The sequence below is a fragment of the Mastomys coucha genome, unplaced genomic scaffold (genome assembly GCF_008632895.1).
Source record: "Mastomys coucha isolate ucsf_1 unplaced genomic scaffold, UCSF_Mcou_1 pScaffold11, whole genome shotgun sequence".
Taxonomy (NCBI): domain Eukaryota; kingdom Metazoa; phylum Chordata; class Mammalia; order Rodentia; family Muridae; genus Mastomys; species Mastomys coucha.
The window spans coordinates 4,138,859-4,152,098 of record NW_022196893.1 but is presented as its reverse complement, the minus strand read 5'-3'; the positions used below and the strand labels follow the sequence as shown (position 1 = coordinate 4,152,098).

At 39.7% G+C, this 13,240-nt stretch overlaps 1 protein-coding gene across 20 annotated transcripts in view; it reads left to right on the top strand.

Moving 5' to 3' along the window:
- Positions 1 to 13,240, top strand: part of Ptk2 (protein tyrosine kinase 2) — a 223,869-nt gene that overhangs the window by 39,756 nt on the left and 170,873 nt on the right. For 2 of the 20 annotated variants that reach the window (XM_031345715.1, XM_031345645.1), the window contains exon 3: positions 11,072 to 11,145. The exons of the other annotated variants lie outside the window; for them this stretch is intronic. The gene's annotated coding sequence lies outside the window, so the exon portion shown is untranslated. The remainder of the gene's footprint in view (positions 1 to 11,071; positions 11,146 to 13,240) is intronic. 20 annotated transcript variants of the gene reach the window in all.

The following is a 13,240-nucleotide window of genomic DNA, read 5'->3' as shown; positions in this document are numbered from 1 at the left end:
GGCTGTCCTGGAACTCACTCTGTAGACCAGGCTGGCCTGGAATTCAGAAATCCACCTGCCTCTGCCTCTCAAGTGCTGGGATTAAAGGCATGCGCCACCACTGCCCAGCCTTGAACTCACATTCTTAATGTTGCACAAAGTGCTTCTCCCCAGATTTTACTTAATTCTTTATAGATGCTCAATAAGGTAATGATTTTATGTTTTCATTTCATCAGTGAGAAACCGAGTCTAGAGTTAAGAAGTTTGCAGAATTTCTTTCCCTACAGCAGTGCCAACTTCTCCAGTTTTTTTGATCAAAGCTTAATCTTTGCTTACTCAAATGTATAGGTGGTGGTCATGCTTTTAACAGATAGGGGAATAGTGCCATCTACTGAGCTACTTTTTCTAATTTGCATTTTCTTTTTAAATGGATTGACTTGTTGAATACATTATCATTTCTGTAAAGTTTGCAAATATTAACCTGTTCCTTGTTTGTACACATACACTGAAAGTTTATCTTCACCAAATACTTGTAAATATCAAATGTGGTGATATGCCCTGCACTCCCAGCATTCTGAGGAGTGTGATGGGAAGGAGTGAGAGTTTGATTGGACTTACAGTCTTTGTGGAAACATACCTCTGGGTGTGTCTGAGAATTTTTACAGCAAGGTCTAACTGAAGAGGGAGGGACTCATCCTGAGTATGGATGATACTATCCCTTGGGCTGGAGATCCAGGGGCACTAAGAAGGAGAAGGAATTGAGTCACATTATTCATCCTTATCTATATCTTTCCTCCTCTTCCTCTTCCTCCTCCTTCTCTTTTCTTCTTCCTCCTCTTCTTCCTCCTACTCCTCTTCTTTTAAAATTTATTTTTATTTTATGTATATTGGTGTTTTGCCTGCATGTATGTCTATGTGAGGATGTTAGATCCCTTGGAAATGGAGTTACAGACAGTTGTGAACTACTATGTAGGTGCTGAAAATTGAACCCAGGTCCTCTGAAAGAACATCCAGTGATCTTAACCACTGAGCCATATTTTCAGAATTTTTTTTTTTAAAGATTTATTCATTTATTTATTTATTATATGTAAGTACACTGTAGCTATCTTCAGACACACCAGAAGACGGCATCAGATCTCATTACAGATGGTTGTGAGCCACCATGTGGTTGCTGGGATTTGAACTCAGGAGCTTAGGAAGAACAGTCAGTGCTCTTCACCGCTGAGCCATCTCTCCAGCCCAGAATTTTTGTTTTTTAAGACAGGGTCTCACTGTGTAATCCTGGCTGGCCTGGAACTTCCTGTGTAGACTAGTCTGTCCTCTAACTTAAGAGCTCTGCCTGTCTCTGCTTCTTGACCATTGGGATTAAAGTGCTCAATACACTTGGCAGTTGTCTGCATCTTGAGTATAGATTCATTGTGACCAGCTGCTTCATGCTCCTGTCCCTGTGCCTTCCTTCAATGATGGACTGTACCCTTACTGTGAGCCATAGTAGACCCCCTTTTCCCTGGGTTGCTGCCTTTTTAAAGAAATAATTTGCACCCCCCTTTGAGATTATAAATAATTGCATCATTTATTCCTTTCCTTCCTTTCCTCTAAACCCTTCCATGTATCTCCCCTTGCTCTTTTTCAAATTTGTGGCCTTTTTCTTTAATTTTTGTTGTTTATATATGTGTGTTCCTAAACACACATAGTACCGTCTGCTTAATCTGCATAGTGTTTCTTGTATGTCTGTGCTATCAGGGCTCAGCTTTGGTATTCTATAACCAGTTGACATGCCTTTTCCTGGAGAAGACTTTCTCCATTCCCAGCATTTCTTAGTTGCCTTTTGAGTTGCTTCTTATAGGTGTTTGTCACAACAGTAGAAAAAGCAGTAAGTCACTCAACTTCACAGTGAATTTAAAGCTGGTCTGGTTTACATACATTCTTGTTCAAAAAAACCAAAACAAATGGCCACAGTGGGGAAGAGTTTTATTTCCTGACCCTAGAAGTAGGCAGGCTGCACTTACTAGGATACTTACTTTCATTCAGGTTGAGAGAAAAACAGGGATGTGTTCTCTTTCCCTCTACTTGTTTTTGCACATTCTACCATATTAGTTATTTGGAGCAAACAGAGTGTTGTGCAATGGCAAGGAGAATTGTCAAATTCTATTTGTTTCTTTTTTTTTTTTCTTTTTTTGATTTTTTTTGTGTGTATCCCTGGCTGTCCTAGAACTCACTCTAGACCAGGCTGGCCTCAAACTCATAGATCCATCTACCCCTGTCTTCTGGGTGCTGGGTTAGAGGCATGTACCACCATCTGGCTTGAACATTTTTTTTATTGATAAACTATTAAAAACATGGTTGGAGTAGTGAGGTGTTTCAGTAGATACGGGCACTTGTATCTAATGATCTCAGTTTGATCCCTAGAGCCATGTAAAGTTAGAGGGAAGAAACAACTGCACAAAGGTTGTTCTCTAACATCTACAAACTGGTGTGCGCGCATGTGCGCGTGCACACACACACACACACACACACACACATACAGGATGGTTATAAGTAAATAAAAAGTTTTAAATGTAGGACAGATCAAATCAATTTAATTAAAAATCAATTAAAGATGGTGAAAATCAATATTTCATCCATTTTATATGTATGAGAATAATACAGAAATGGATATTTCACATTAGTAGCTATAAGAAGAGGCAGATTATAACTTCAGTGAGATCTGGCTATGTTAGAACTAAATAGGGTGATAATGTCAAGTGACAAATGTGTGGAACAAATGAAACTCAATTTGGAAAATGTTTTTTTTTTTTTAAAAAGATTTATTTATTTATTTATGAGTACACTGTAGCTGTACAGATAGCCATGAGCCATCATGTGTGTGGCTGCTGGGAATTGAACTCGGCCCGCTCGTTCCTGTGTCATTCACTGTAGCTGTCTTCAGAAGCACCAGAAGAGGACGTCAGATCTCATTACGGGTGGTTGTGAGCCACCATGTGGTTGCTGGGATCCGAACTCAGGACCTTTGGAAGAGCAGTCAGTGTTCTTACCCACTGAGCCATCTCACCAGCCCGGAAAATGGTTTTTTACAAATTATCTTGTTAATATGATTTAATAGCCCTCCTCACCCTCAGGAAGATGAAAACACATGCTCACACAGAACTCGCCGTAGGAGGATTTGTAGCAGCTTTGTTCCTAGTCGTGGGAACAGTTCAGATGCCCACTACTTGGTAAATGAGCAGATTTAGTACAGCCCTATGGTGAAACCAACTTAGATATACCAAGTAGTTAACTGTTAATGGCAGACAACAGAAGGGATAAATCTACAAGTCAAGGAACACTACTGGGTGATGGTGATTCTGTTATTAAGACTGAGCCCTGGGGCTGGAGTGATGGCTCCATAGTTAAGAGTGCCGGCTACTCTTCCAGAGGTCCTGAGTTCAATTTCCAGCAACCACATAGTAGCTCACAACCATCTGTAATGGGATCCGATTATGCAGACAGACCACTCATACACATAAGTTATGTAAATAACCTGATCCATAAGAGCAGATCTGTGGCTGCCTGGCACTGAGGGGAACCTGTCAAAAAGGTAGTGAGGGCAGTATATAGGCTTGGGGAGAAGCCTGTGCCTTCAGTGCGTTGCTCCTCAGCACTGATATTTGTCAGAAATCATGGAGCTAATTCTACTCAAGAAGCAAGGTTTTAAAAAAAGAGAACAATGGGGCTGGAGAGATAGCTTAGTGGTTAAGAGCACTGACTGCTCTTCCAGAGGTCATGAGTTCAATTCCCAGCAAACACATGGTGGCTCACAATCATCTGTAATGGGATCTGACATCCTCTTCTGGTGTGTTTGAAGACAGCTACAATGTCCTCATATAAATAAAATAAATAAATCTCTAAAAAAAAGAGAGAGATAACAATGGCTGGGTGAGGTAGTATACATTATAATCCTAGTATCTGCCACCAAGGCTGACAACCTTGAATTGATCTCCTGGGTTCACTTGGTAGAAGAGAACAAGTTATTTTCTGATCTCCACACTGACATTACCACACTCACCTCTATACAGTGCCTACTCTTACTCACAAACACAAAAAGCAAACAAATAAATGTTTGCTCATTTGTTTTAAAATAGGTTAGCTAACTATCAATCTGCAAGTCCTTTTACTTAGTTCCTGATTTTTTCTGTGGTGGATTTTGACCTGGAAGTGTGCGTCAGATAATCCCTCTTATTCCCCCCTTCCCCCCCAGACGGGGTTTCTCTGTGTAGTCCTGGCTGTTCTGGAACTCATTCTGTAGACCAGACTGGCCTTGAACTCAGAAATCCGCCTGCCTCTGCCTCCCAAGTGCTGGGATTAAAGGTGTGTGCCACCACTGCCTGGTATCCTCTCTCTCTTATGTTGCTTTTAGTCACAGTGTTTCATCACAGCAACAAAATGCTAATAGAACAAAAATCAACAAAAGAAAACACAAAAGGGAGAATGTTACTTATTACAAACATGTCAGATATTCTTTGATGATGACATGTGAACAAAGTATTTGATGTAGTTATATGGTGATATATAGTAGGTACTTGCTGATAGCCGCTTGGACAGTTGGTATTTGGGAACAGAAGGTGATGACAGGTTGATCCTACTTTACATGGTTTGTTGTCGCATTACATCAGTGTTTCCCTCTGGAGATCACTGCATTAATCTTAGTTTTGGAAGGCTTAAAGTATGTTTAAGTCTGAAGATTTGACAGTTGCTTCTGCAAGTGGCAGTCACTGCAGTTGTCATTGCTTGCAGTTTTAGTGTGGAGTAACCACACACACTATTCCTATTGGATTTAGTGTGTTACTGTTGAACTGCACACAGTAAGTTAGTAATCATTTAAAATGTCTTCTAAAATGTTGCCTTATGACCTATTTTCATTGAAAGGTTAGCATAAATGCATAACAGAGACAGGGCTGGGAGTTGGTGGTACACTCCTGTGATTCCAATAGTGAGAGTTGAAGGCTGGAGAGTTAATGGTTTGAGGCCAACCTGGGCTACACGAGACCCTGTCTCAATGATCCAGCACACTTTAGAGAAAAAAGAAAGGAAAAAGGTGATATATAAATGTAAAAAAATGCTTATTTCTTATGTTAGAAAAGTCTTTTAACAGATTTTAAATAAAATGCTTTAAAACAGTCTGTAGATTGCTTGCCTAACATGCATGAAACCCTGGGATTGATCCCAGTACTGTAAACAGATACCAACTTAACTTTTAGTTTTTCTACCATCAGGATCCTCTCTGTGAACACCTGGTTTAAATATCAAGCTTTATAATCTGTGCCTTTTCCTCACTGTTATTTTAATGCCCTTTTGCTGTGATAAAATATGCCAACAAAAGAAGTTTAGGAGAGAAAGGGTTTATTTGTCCGGTAATTCCAGGTTATAGTGCATCATTGGGCAAGAACTTGGAAGCACTTAGTCACTTACATTGGAGAACACTGAATTAATGTGTGTATGCTAGTGCCCAACTCACTTTTACAGTGTTTAGAACTCTTTGCCTAGGAATTGTGCCACTCACAGTGGGCATCTTCCCACCTCAGCTAAGCAGTTATGATATTATTCCTTAGACTTGTCTTCAGTACAGCACAGTATAGACAGTCTCCCCACCCCATTAAGATTCTTTTCCAAAGTCCAAAAGTCCTTAACAACAACCCTTTCAGTTAGCTGCCTCCCTTGATTTTGTTTTTTTAATGTAGTTCTGGCTAGCCTGGAATTCCCTAAGGTAGAACAGACCAGCCTCAAAATAACAAAGATCCTGTTGGCATTCCTTCCTGCCCAATAGTTACCTGGCAATAGCCAGGTAGACCTGGCTTGCTGTTGGCCCCTCCTTGCTCTCTCTGCCCTTTTTCTCTCCCTAACTCTCTTCATTCTCCCTAACCCTATTCTCCCTCTCTCCCCTTCCCCTCCCTGCTCTGTCTTCTTGTTCCTGCCCCTCCCCCCTTCTGTCTGTGTCTTTCTCTGTCTCCATTCCCTTCTCAACTCCCCTTCCCATTCCTGAAATAAACTTTATACCTGGTACATCAAGGGTAGGGATGCTTCAGCATTGGCCCCTGCCTTCCACATCACCATACTGCCCTCTATCAAACATATCTGGTATTTTTATAAAATACAACAGATCCTCTGATTTCTATCTCCCAAGCTCTGGAATTAAAGGCATATGTCATTATGCCCGATTCTGAAAGTTTTTTTATCTTGAAGACTCAGGAAGTAAAATAATAATGCACTTTACCTCAGATAATATTTGCTGGCAGCAAGGGTGTTTTTATAACACCAATGAAGTAATTGTCAAATAAAAAAAAATTCTCATATGCTACATGCTGATCTATATCATTACAGGCATAGTTTTGAGCCTGGAGGGTAGCCACTGGGCACTCCTCTACCTCTGTACCATAAATTATACAGAATGAAACCTACTGGGCAGGGCTTCCAGTCTTCCTCTGTTGCCACCCTTTTTTTATGCTGATCTTGGAATCTACTCTATCCTACCTTGGAATCTACCTGTTTTGCCTGTCTAAATTGTGGCAGCTGACCTATTCATGTCTCTTCACAGAGGTTTTTCCTCTTGATATAGGGTCCAATTCAGGCAGTATCCAATCATTCTTCTGAAAGAACCCCAGAACTGGGGAGATCCTTACTCAAGTCTCGGGATGACGCGACCACCCAATGACTCACGAGAGACCGAACTTGCTGCAATCACATGAGGTTTATTGGGGATACCGGTACCAGGGTCGATCTCGTGACCTTGTCGGCCAGAGGAGTTCTACCCCGAACACAAGAAGTGAGGGGTATTTAAGGGAAAAACCACAAGCTGGGGGCAGGGAGAGGGTTACCAAGGAAACAGAACATAAAAACAGTGGAAAATTTTAGAGGGACCTAGCCCAAGGTATTCAGTTAGGGAGGGGAACATATTCATTTTAGGAATGTAATCTTCATCTACCGGTCGACAGGGTGCAGAGTCTCATAAACCAGTAGACCTTCATTGCTAGTTCTGCCCTCATTGTGGATCATTCAAGAGGAGCAGGTATTGGGAACCAGAGCCCTGAGGCTCTGAGTTAGCCAAGTTCCTGGAACTACCTACTTCTTGTTTTTTGGCTTGATACAGACAGAGGTTTTCCATGCCCCCTTTTAGGTAAAGGCTACACATTATACATACATTTCTATTAAATGCCCTCATTTTAAATTCTAAGATTCTCTAGCCTTTCACTTCCTTAGTCTTTTCATTTGGGATAAGTGTCTCTGCATTCTCTTTTTATGACATTGATAAGTTTGAAGGTTGTCCTTCAGTATTCATAGGTTGTTTTTAGGTTTTCCCTTGTTTTGGGTTTATATAATGTTTTCTGATGATTGAATCAAAGTTTTAGCATGGTTTATTGCTATTTTAACATTCATATTTGAAACATCTCTTTATAAAAGTAGTGTTATCTCTTTGTGAGCATCCACTACAGGAATTCTTGTTAATTCTGCTGGTATTATTGAAACTAAGCACACAAGAAATTTAAACAGACTCTGAGGTGAACAATCCTTTATTTACCCAGGATCTGTCTCAGTCCCTGGACAGGTCTGACCCCTAAGATTTGCTAGACTTGCAAAGTTTTTGAACCCTGCCTTAAAACTATTGAAGACAAATAAGGATGGAATATGGATTTTTTAAAAACATTTTTTGTTTTCTTCTAGAATGTCTCCCTTGGAATTATTTTTCAGTTATATGTCAGTAATGCTTTTGTTACTAGAGTTCTGGAAATACCTTGATGGACTTACCTAGAGCTGAGTTTTTATGATGATTCTAAATCTTGTCAAGTTGACAATGAATATGAACTACCACAACATCTTTTCACAGTCTACTAGAGATTTGCATTTAGATTTAGATATGGGACTAGGGAGATGGCTCCCTGGGTAGAAGTGCTTGACACCAAGCCTGCTAGCTTGAGTTCATTGCCTGAGGACTCATATGATGGAAGAAAATAACGAACACCTGCAAGTTGTTTTGATTTTTAACGCATCCAAGTATGCATACATACATACATACAGCAAGTAAATAAAATGTAATAAATTAAAAAATAGATTTAGGTAGATGCTATTTATTCCTACTTTTCCCTTGAATTTGTAACAGCTTGGGCTCTGAGCATATCCATTATACCACCAGATGCTTAACCTGAAGTTCAAAGCAGGGCAAGATGCACAGGCAAGAGAGTATAGAATCATGGCACATGTCAGATGCTATAAGAATTTTCAAGAAGAAATTCTAAAGGTTTGCCTTGCCTTGGGTGATTTTCTTTCATTGTCTTAAAAGAATATTTATTTATTTATTTTATTTATTTATTTGTTTGTTTGTTTGTTTTGGGATAGGGTTTCTCTGTGTATCTCTGGCTGTCCTGGAACTCAGAAATCCACTTGTCTCTGCCTCCCAAGTGCTGGGATCAAAGGCCGGCGCTAATGTTGGGTCTCTCCCTCTGTCTGAGCTCCCCAAAACAGAGCTGACAACCTCCCTCTACACTGCCCGGCTTAAAAATTATTTTGTGTACTATTTGTAGGTAGTTCTATAAGAAAGACAACAGAGTCCCTTCAGAGGCTTATGACCTCTATGAACCAGAAATATTAGGTTCTAAACCATCCCCAAAGCCTCATTTTTCTTTTTTCACTGTTTGAGGGCACTGTCCCTCATGTTGGGAAGACATGGCCACAGGTACATCTTGCAGCTATAGCAGTAGGAGTTTATTCAGCTCAGCAGGCTTTCTCCTTTTTTCCTGTTTTATTCATTAAGGCTCCAACCCATAGGATGGATCTGAGAGGAGTTGGGGAGGTGAAAAACATATATTACATGAAAAATATATTACAGGTCAAAATATATTACATGAAAAAAATTTTAATTAAAAAAACTGGACCACATTGTGCATTACAGCTTTTGTAGAAATAATTGTTAAGCAAAGGCAAATTTTTGCCTAAGGAAGATCTTCTTATCAGTACTTGGTTTGAAGGTGTTAATATAAGTCATTATCAAAGCCAGTAGAAAAGAAAGCATCTTTTTAGAGAAAGGGGGTGGTAATGAGAAAAGGCTGTTCTTAGAAGTGAAGGTTACATGCAGAAAATAGAAATAGGCTTGGAGCAGATCAGAACTGTACCCGCATTGCTTTGTGGCAGAGACTTGACAGGGTGTACTTCAGATAAACCCTGGCATCTTAAAACTAATCATCACATAGGTTGGGCTGCTTCCTTGATGAGTTTAATGACATGTTACCTTCCATGCTTGACTATATTTTCATGTATTTTAAAGAAGATTATAACAAAACATTCTTAGATTTGTAATTTCTGTAGTGCTTTAGTTTCTTTTAGAATTGTATTTATACCTCTTCCTTGGTTAACTAGAACTTTGTTTCTATATAACAAATAGTGGCTTTTATTTTATTTTTTAGTGTGTGTGTGTGTGTGTGTGTTTGTGTGTCTGTCTATCTGCATGTGAATGTATGTGACTATATGAGTACAGGAACCTAGAGGCCAGAGGGATCAGTTCACCCTGAAGCTAGAATTATAGACCCTTGTGAGCCACTGGACTTAGGTGCTAGGATCTGAGCTTGAGTCTTTTAGAGGAGTAGTGCTCTTAACTGCTGAGCAGGCTCTCCAGCCCTGCTGCTTTTAATACATACTCTTTATTTGTTAACTTTTTTTTTTTTTGGTCTGGAATTTTAGTCTTTTAAAAACCAGAAGTTCACTACTAACTACTTTTTTTTTTTTTTAGAAGCTTTTTTTTTTTTTCCTTTTTTGAAATTTTTAGGCATGTGTGGGAGTATGTGCCACAGCTTAAATGTGAAGGTCAGAGGACAGACAGCCTCAGGTGTCAGGCCTTGTCTTCTACCTTGTTTGAGATAAGGTCTCTTGTTATTTGCTTCTCTGGACTTAAAGCTTGCTGTCCTATGAGCTTCTGGAATGTTCCTGTGTTGGCTTTCCTTCTCCCTGTTGGGGTGTGTTGAGACACTTTTCCTACAGACCATTTGTTTTGTAGATTCTAGGGATCTCAACCAGGTTGTCAGTATTATGCTGCTTCAAGTATTTTATAGTTGAACCATTTCTCCAGTCCTAGTTATTTTGTTTCACTTTTTTGTTAGTGCTGGATTTTAGACACAGGACTTGACACTGCAAGAGTCTGAAAATCGTTGAAGGAAAACCTCAGATTCAGATAATATGCAAAGACAAAGAGCGTTTATTCTGTAGAAACAACCAGTATGCGGGGTCAGCTATATTTTAAAATGATGACCCCAGACAAAGGCGTTCAGGCTTTCTTATAGGGAACTGGGAGAACTCTCTAGAGGGATTAGGTAATCTGAAATTTCATTGGTGGGTGCTAGGGGGTCACAAGTAGTCAGTGTTCTGCACTCCTTTGTCATGAACGTTTAACCATAGGATGAGATAGGACTGTCCAACACGATGACCCCATCCTGGGATAAGATATTTTCCCATTCTTGTGGTTATCCCCAGGCTGTTCTTAGGGAGGGGGTTTTATAATCTTGTTCTTTTCCTGATGCTGATGCCTTATGGCCTAGTTTCTGGGACTTATTATGGTCTGTTCCTGGAGCTGGTGCCTATTACCTTTTTGAAATCAGGTCTGGTCCTTAAATGGAGGCAAATGGGGATTATGTTGTTATTTCAACACCAGTTCTGACTTTAGGTTCTTTAAACTTAAACATAAGCACAAAAAGAATTTAATTTTTTAAATGATGAAGTCACTACCATCAATTTAACCTTTGTACTGTCCTCCACCCCCAAGAAATTCCAAGCCTTCTATAGTCACTGATCATAATTCTTAGCCCAGACAAGAAAATTGCTAATTCACTTTGTCACCTGTGTCTGTGTAGAACGGTTCATAGGAAGGGACACACAGTACATGGTCTTTTGCATTACTGGTAGGGTTCATTCATGGTGTGGCATGTGCCAATGCTTTATTCCTTTTGTTTCTGAGTAATATTTGGCGGGAAACATTGTACTTCCTTTTGGATTAAGCCTGCCAAAACGTCTAATTTTTTTGTCCTTTGGCACTAATTATGAGTATATGATTCTTACCCTTCCTCTTTGTTTCTAGAATTGGCAGATGAGTACTAAAGTAAAGATAGCTCCAGTCTCACATCCTAGGAACTCCCCGCTGTCTTCTGCCAGGTGACTTTGATATTTTCTTACTTCCCTTGTTTTCTAGGTAAATGCTGTTCTGCTGCTAGCTGTTGCCTCTGTCTTTGATTCAAATATTTCAGATCTACTTTTTCATTACAATTTGCAGACATGAGTCCCTTGATAAAAAGAAGTGGTCAGTGCAGAGTGTGTTTGTGCCCTCTGTAATTAGCCAATCATTGGTGAACCTTTTCTCTTAGCCTTCTGTCCTGCCCTACTGAAGTTCAGTATCTGGTAGGTCTGAGCCACTGTAGCAAGTAGGTGCTCTCAGATAGGGTAACAGTGGGTGAATTTATGCTGTCTGCTGTTTGTCAGGGAACTTCCATAGCTTTTCTTGTTTGCAGTCTAGACATGTGAATCGATCCAATATATAAAAATGCATTGTACTTGTTTCCATGAAGGTAAACTTTGACATATTTATATCCTGAGGTTTTTGACTCTTAGCAACTGAGTATCTTCAGTATACTATGTTTAATTTTTATGGGACAGTAATGCTTTCAAATATTTTTTTAAATTTCTTTTTAATTTATATGAGTACATTGTAGCTGTTGTCAGACACACCAGAAGAGGGTGTCGGATCCCATTACAGATGGTTGTGAGCCATCATGTGGTTGCTGGGAACTGAACTCAGGACCTCCGGAAGAACAGCCAGTGCTCTTAACCACTGAACCTGTCCAGCCTGACAGTAATGCTTTTATTGCACAGAGCCTTCAGGGGTCAGGCCTGGGTTGGGGCCAGTCAGGAGAGGGATGTGGAGAGTCTTGTGTGGGAAGGGTGGGTCTAGGGTTGTCTTGCATACTCACCTAAAGGGCAAAAACTAAAACAAAACACCTTAAAAACAAACAAACAAACAAACAAACAAACAAACCAAAACTCAGTAGTAAGGCTATTTTATGGTGAACAAGATTCCATGGTTTTATTTATTTACTTATCATTATCAATAAGGTATCATATTGCTCAGACTGGTCTCACAGTGACTCTGTGGCCAGATTAACCTTGAACTCTACATACTCCTGCCTCAGTTTCCTTATTGCTGGGATTACAGGTGTGTAGCACCATGCTTGACTAAGAATCCAATTTTTAAAAAATACAGTACTCACAACTCACTGTTATATCATGCTCCAGTGAAAACACTGCATTTGATTTTGCCTGACTTCTTTCCTGTTGCATCAGGAAGGGTTTGTGCATGTGTTCCTGGCTTAAGCTAAGGAAATAGGCAGTTGATATTTTTCCTTTTCCTCATAAATTTCCCTCCTGTGTATTTTTTCAGGAGTGTTCTCCTGCATGAACTGCCAAGGGTTTTGGTGTTACATGTTGTTGAACTTGTTACCTTACTCCTATGTTAGGAAGCACTACTACTTTCTTAGTGCCAGAGCTTTTACTGCACAGTATTTCTTTTGCATAGTTGTTTGTGTCATTTTGTTACTTTTTTTTTTTTTTTTTCTCAAGACAGGGTTTCTCTGTACAGCCCTGGCTGCCCTGGAACTCACTCTGGAGACCAGAATGGCCTTGAACTCAGAAATCCGCCTGCCTCTGCCTCCCAAGCGCTGGGATTAAAGGTGTGGGACACCACTGTCCAGCTCATTTTGTTACTTTGAACAGAAAGTACAATGATCTGAAACTCCAGTGGCTATGAATTTTGTTATAGCTTTCATCCTGGTTTTCTTCCTCTAGATTCTCTCTAGGTGGAATTTCAATTCTACTTTTACAACCTCTTAGTGGTGTTCTTTATGTATATATAAAAGTATTTATGGATGACAACACATCAACAAATCCATACCTTACTTATTACTCTTTTATATCTTTTTGTAGATCAGGTAAAGCAAGTACTTAGCATGAATGATGTGCTGTGCTTGATTTGCAGATTTCCCACAATCTTATTTTAGGTATGGGGGCTACTTTATTCTTTGTGTGTATCATGCTATATTTTTCATTAATGAACATTTTTCTTTGTCATTTGCTTCATTTCATACTGTAATCTTCATTTCCCTCCATTGAAGCTTGGAAGTTGCTCTTCCTGTATCAGTATACCTTAATCTTAAAGATGATTCATTGGGTCCCTCTCCCTCTCCCTCTCCCTCTCCCT